Consider the following 5,984-nt stretch of genomic DNA (forward strand, 5'->3'; position numbering starts at 1 on the left):
ATATTCCTCTCATCTTAATTTTAAATAAGAACATAAGAATGCCATACTGGGTCAGACCAATGGTCCATCTTGCCCAGTATTCTGTCTTCTGACAGTGGCCAATACCAGATGCTTCAAAGGGAATGAACAGAACACAGCAATCATCAAGTGATCCATCCCGTCATCCACTCCCAGCATCTGGCAGTTAGAGGCTTAGGGACACCCAGAGCATAGGGTTGCATCCCTGACCATTTGGGTAATAGCCAATGATGGACCTATCCTCCATGAATTTATCGAATTTTTTTTTAATCCAGTTACAGTTTTGGCCTTCACAACATTCCCTGGCACTGTGTTCCACAGGCTGGCTGTACACTGTGTGAAGAAATACTTCCTTTTGTTTTAAACCTGCTGCCTATTAATTTAATTGGGTGACCCCTGGTTCTTGTGTTATGTGAAGGAGTAAATAGCACTTCCTTATTCACTCACTTTCTCCACACCATTCAGGATTTTATAAACCTCTATCATACTCCCCTCCGTTATCTCTTTTCCAAGCCAAACAGTCCCAGTCTCTTTAATCTTTCCTCATATGGAAGCTGTTCCATACCCTTAATAATTTTTGTTGACCTTCTCTGTACATTTTCCATTTCTAATTCATCTTCTTTAAGATGAGGTGATCAGAACTGCATGCAGTATTCCAGGCATGGACATATCACAGATTTATATATTGGCAATATATATTTCTTATTTCTAATGGTTCCTAACATTGTTAGCATTTTTGACTGTTGCTGTACATTGAGCAGATGTTTGCATAGTATGATCCACAATGACTCCAAGATCTCTTTCCTGAATGGTAAAAGCTAATTTAGACCATCTTTTGTATGTATAGTTGAGATTGTTTTCAATGTGCATTACCTTGCATTTATCAACATTGAATTTCATCTGCCACTTTGTTGCCCAGTCACCCAGTTTTGTGAGATCTCTTTGTTGCAGTCTGCTTTGGACTTGAGTAATTTTGTATCATCTGCAAACTTTGCCACCTCACTGTTTACTCCTTTTTCCAGATCATTTATGAATAGGTTGAACTGCACTGCATGTTTTTGTTCTATAGGCCTCATGAAAGCAGTGAGTCTGAAGAATTTGAATAATTCTAGACTGAGATTGGGAGTGTGTTCCCATGAACACGGCAGCAAAAGAAAATATGAAAATGAGATTGAGAAAAGGTAACAAGGAGGCATCAAGATTGGCACAACTGGCAGCAGGAAGTGAATGAGAAAGAACACTATAAAGAGATCAAATCTAAGGGCCAGGGTGGAGTTGTGTAAATGTACATTTCATATTTACATTAAAGATTCATTTTCTGCTGTCTATATTTCATAATATTTGTCTGGGAAGTGGTTGTCTCTAAAGAGTAATCATAGCAGCTAGCCGTCTGAATTACATGTGATAGCCAGCATTGATTGTCTTCCTTACCAATCTCCTTAATCATCCTCTCCAAAGCAGTTACAAAATCTGGAAGTTTGACCTCAACTGGAAAATCTGGTTGTGGGGTGGAATGGAGTAGTCAGGCTCTTCATCTTGCTCACACTGCAAGGACTGCTATCCTGATGAAACTCTCTCTCTTAGCTTATATTTTTGCCTGAATGTGGAAAACACAGTTCTTCTACTGAAGAGAGATTTAGTTTTGCTTTCTGTTCTGGGTGTTGTTTGGGAAATACACTTTTCACTGTTTGGGTTACAGGCATCTGAGAACACAACAAATGCTTTCAGTTCAGAGAATTACTTTTCTAATTTAGGTTTCAAATTTCTTTAGAGAAAGTTTTTTATGGCATGTTGTTTAGACAAGTCAGCATTCCACAGCTTGAGATGCAGATAACATCTTGATCTTCTACACCCTGCACCACCACATAGGGCTTGGCTACACCGGAGAGTTGCAGCACTGGTGGTGGGTTTACAGCGCTGTAACTTACTAACCGTCCACACTTGCAAGGCACATACAGCGCTGCATCTCCCTGGCTGCAGCGCTGGCTGTACTCCTGTTCTGCCTGGGGTATAAGGATTGCAGCGCTGCTCCGCAAGTGTGGCCACCAAAAGCGCTGTAATTGGCCTCCGAGGTATTCGGAGGTATTCCAGAATGCCTGTTCAGCCACTCTGCTGTTTTGTTGTGAACTCCGGGCTCCCGGAGCTGCTTATCTAAAAAACAAAACACAGCTCGTTTGCTCGAGCAGAGGCAGACAAGGGGATTCCTTTGGAATGTTCACACTTTGCTTGAGGAGAGAAGCAACACGGAGGAGGGAGTCCATTTTGGAGCAGCTGCTTATCTGGTCTGAAGGCTATTTGCATTTAGTGAATAAGAGGGGTGGGGGTAGGGGTCAAAACTTTTAAAATGATTGAAGGTTGGTGCTGTGTGTCTTCCAGTCCTTAGAACTTGCAAGGCAGGGAGCTGACACAGTGTCAGCTCCAAAAATCCACTCTCTGTCTCCCCTACGCTCCCTGTCACACTCCACCCCACTCCCCTCTTTTGAAAAGCACGTTGCAGCCACTTGAATGCTGGGATGGCTGCCCATAATGCACCACTCCCAACAGCGCTGCAAATGTGGCCACACTGCAGCACTTTCCCTACACAGCTATACGAAGACAGCTGTAACTCCCAGCGCTGTACAGCTGTAAGTGTAGCCATACCCTTATTTCCCTAGTATGTGAATAGGGATTAACTTCAAAGCCTAGTTGGGAACATGGACATTATGCGACGCAGCATAACATTGCCCAATTAATCCTTGTCAAGTGCTTTGAAGATGTAACACTCTGGGTAAGTACTGAGTAGTAATATCTAACACCCAATTCAAAATCTTCACAGTACAGCAAAATGGTTCTCCCATGGACAGGCATGGAAATTCCTCTCATGCCATGCAGTACTGATCCAGTGTAAGCTGCTGTTCCAGCAACAAAACTAATCTTTCACTAAGGCTACATCTACACTAGCACTTTTGTTGGTAAAACTTGTCAGCCAAAAAGTGAAAACACACACACACCCTGACCAACGTAAGTTTCACCAACAAAAGCACCGGTGTGGACAGGTGCCTCTATAGACAGCACTATGTTGACATAGCTACTGCCACTTGTAGGAGGTGGTTTAATTATGCCAATGGGAAAGAGTAGTTACACGGGAGACCCTACGGTGTCACAACTGCGGCAGTACAGCTGTGTGGTTATAAGGTCTGTAGTGTAGACATAGCCTTACTGAGTTTTTCTTCCTGAGAATTAATAGTCTTTCCATTTAGGGTGCAGAAGCTCCACAAAAGATTTAGACAATTAGAAGCAGCCCAGCTCTGCGTATAACCTGGTGCTCCAAGAAGTGTGTATGTATTGCTGCCTACTCAGAAATTACGCTTCCCTCTGGCTTCCAGGAAACTGCTTTTATAAAAATTCTTTGTGGTGTCCAATGGGGACTTCAGCCCACTGGTGCAGGGACAGGGGAAAAGACCTGTGCCTCCCCAGTTCAATTCAAAGAGTGTGATGGCCTAGTTCATGCACCACCACAACTACAGTCTCCAGTAACTGAGAACTGACCTAATAGACAGACCGCTTACAATAGTTTGCATGAACAATTGCAGAGGTGCAAAATTGCCCCAGATAGAGCCGTTTCAAATTTGCCTTGAGCCCACTCCAACATGCCTTCTGCTACAGCGGCAGCACAGACGTGGCTCTGCTCATGTTGTGTGGGCCATCTGTGCTGCTGAGGCTCTTTAGCAGTACTGCCACAAACATGTCACAGGGGACCTCTGAATCTAGTCTTATCTCCATCTGTTTCCTCACTGCAGCCTGTATGCTGCTTAACAGCAATAATAAATATATGATCTCTGCCCAGAGATTAACAATGACATAGAATGAATGTTTAAACATGTACATAATAAGTCACCTAGAGACAGGAAAGGGAGATATATTTACCTAAGCAATATGGTTGTACTAATTGTAAGCACCAGGTGAAAATCTATTTGCGATTGCAGGTGAGTGTTCACCACTTCTGTGCATCAGAAAAAAATCCTCAAACATTTTACATTAAAAAAAGCACTTAGAAAAAGAATTCAGGCATATAATTAAATAAAAAGACACATTTCGCCCATCCTGCAAGATGTGCATCCTATACAAATATGGCGCCTACCCCAAAGAGCTTACAGTCTTGTAAACAAGAAACAAAATTGCATTCAATGAAAAACTATCTCCATAAATTAGAAATAAATGTAGCTTTGTTACTGGTTTCTGTAAACATGCAAATTACAGAATGTTCATCTATTACTGAAGTATTAGATATTAAAGGGAGAGGGATATAAAAATGTCCTGTTGGAAAAGTTACTATATCCATTTAAATGTGTCGATCTAAAAATTCTGAAGCAAAAGTTATTTTTAGGTCAGTTCTCACAATTCCCTCTAGCTCATGGCAGCTTTGCGTAAGTAGCCCTTAATGCCATCGCTGGTACAGATCGTACATATTGCCTACACTAGGTCTTGGGAGAATATAATTTTTGATTTATTAAGTATGTTAGGAAGAACACATGTATCTGATAGGTTATTCTAAAAATCTCAAGCTGTGTGAAGCTGTTAAAATGTTAGGAATGTTAGCAATAGACTTGGTAGGGCTGCATCAGAAGACAGAGGCAGTAAAAAGTACGTAAGTCATAGTATCCGATGATCAATTTTATGTTTAAGATGGCTATTATCACACAGATCACACTACCAGATGTGACCAACCATATCTAAAGCTTGAAATTATTTAATTTTTAAATAAATTGTATCAAGTAGTGTCCATCCTACATTCAAGTTCTGTTTTCTGTAAGTAAAGCTCCTTCACAGTACTTGTGATGTTTGTTTTAATATTACTCAAACGTATAATTAAATGTACATAAGTTTGGATTTGATGTGGTACAATTGTTGTACATTTGTACAATAGATTATTCATCTTCTGCTAGTCTTGCCTCTGCAGCTGAGCCAATACACAAAAGTTTGTTGAAGGGGGATCCACATAAACCCAATTTCCATTTCCCCATGCTGTTATACTTCACTGTACAGGTGCTTAACAAGTGGGTGTGGCTTAACACTACATAGGGGAGAGGGCCCCAGCATAGAACTCTCTCTCACTATAAAAACTCGCCTTGGTTGTCTCTCAGTCCAGTGAAACTGCCTCAGTTCTATTGCTTTTAGAACTCTGTGCACCAAGAGATGAGACAGGATGCAACTAATTCTGTTGCTGATCTCTGACCCAGAATAGAATTCAGCTCACTTCTGTACCTGTGTTAGCTCCGCAGTGCTGGAAGACAAAAAGTACCATAAAAGCTTAGTCAATAAAGTAAACAAAATGCACACAGAGCATCTGTTGATGAAGTGGCCATTGCTACTTCTCTGACTACAAGTGTACCTTAACAGACCAAGTTTTAAACTTACTGCCATACCTTTTTCCTCCACTGAGTTATGCTAGGAACATTCAGCAATGACGGCTATGTTCAGTGTGGGTGGATGGTCCATCTGTTTGATAGGTCTCTACCCAGCACTGAAATCCTAAATTTTTAACAATTAGATAGATCTCGCAAACAGATGAATTTTGGAACCCCATCTTAACTTTACTCCCCACTCCCTTTAAAGGGACACTTGTTAAATTGTCAAAAACAACAGGAATGATTCACAGGAGATAATAAAGCAATATTGAAAGTAAAACTGTTACTATTTAGCTAGTTGAACTACAGCACTCAAGTCATCCTTGGCAGCCTTTGCATACGGTAGTCATTACACATTCAGTATTATACTTCATTTCAGAATCTTAAGGCAACGTTATGGAACTTTAGTTTTTGCATTCAAATTCAATATTACATTACAACATAAGATTACTAAAGTTGTGCAAGTGGTTCCGTTTAGAGGTAATTAAGTTCTGCACATAAACAATGAAGAATTTACAGTAAGTCATTTTTTTAATTTGACACTGTTTCAAAGTGATCTGAAGATCAACGAACATGTAC

The sequence above is a fragment of the Gopherus flavomarginatus genome, chromosome 7 (assembly GCF_025201925.1).
Source record: "Gopherus flavomarginatus isolate rGopFla2 chromosome 7, rGopFla2.mat.asm, whole genome shotgun sequence".
NCBI classification, from domain to species: Eukaryota; Metazoa; Chordata; order Testudines; family Testudinidae; genus Gopherus; species Gopherus flavomarginatus.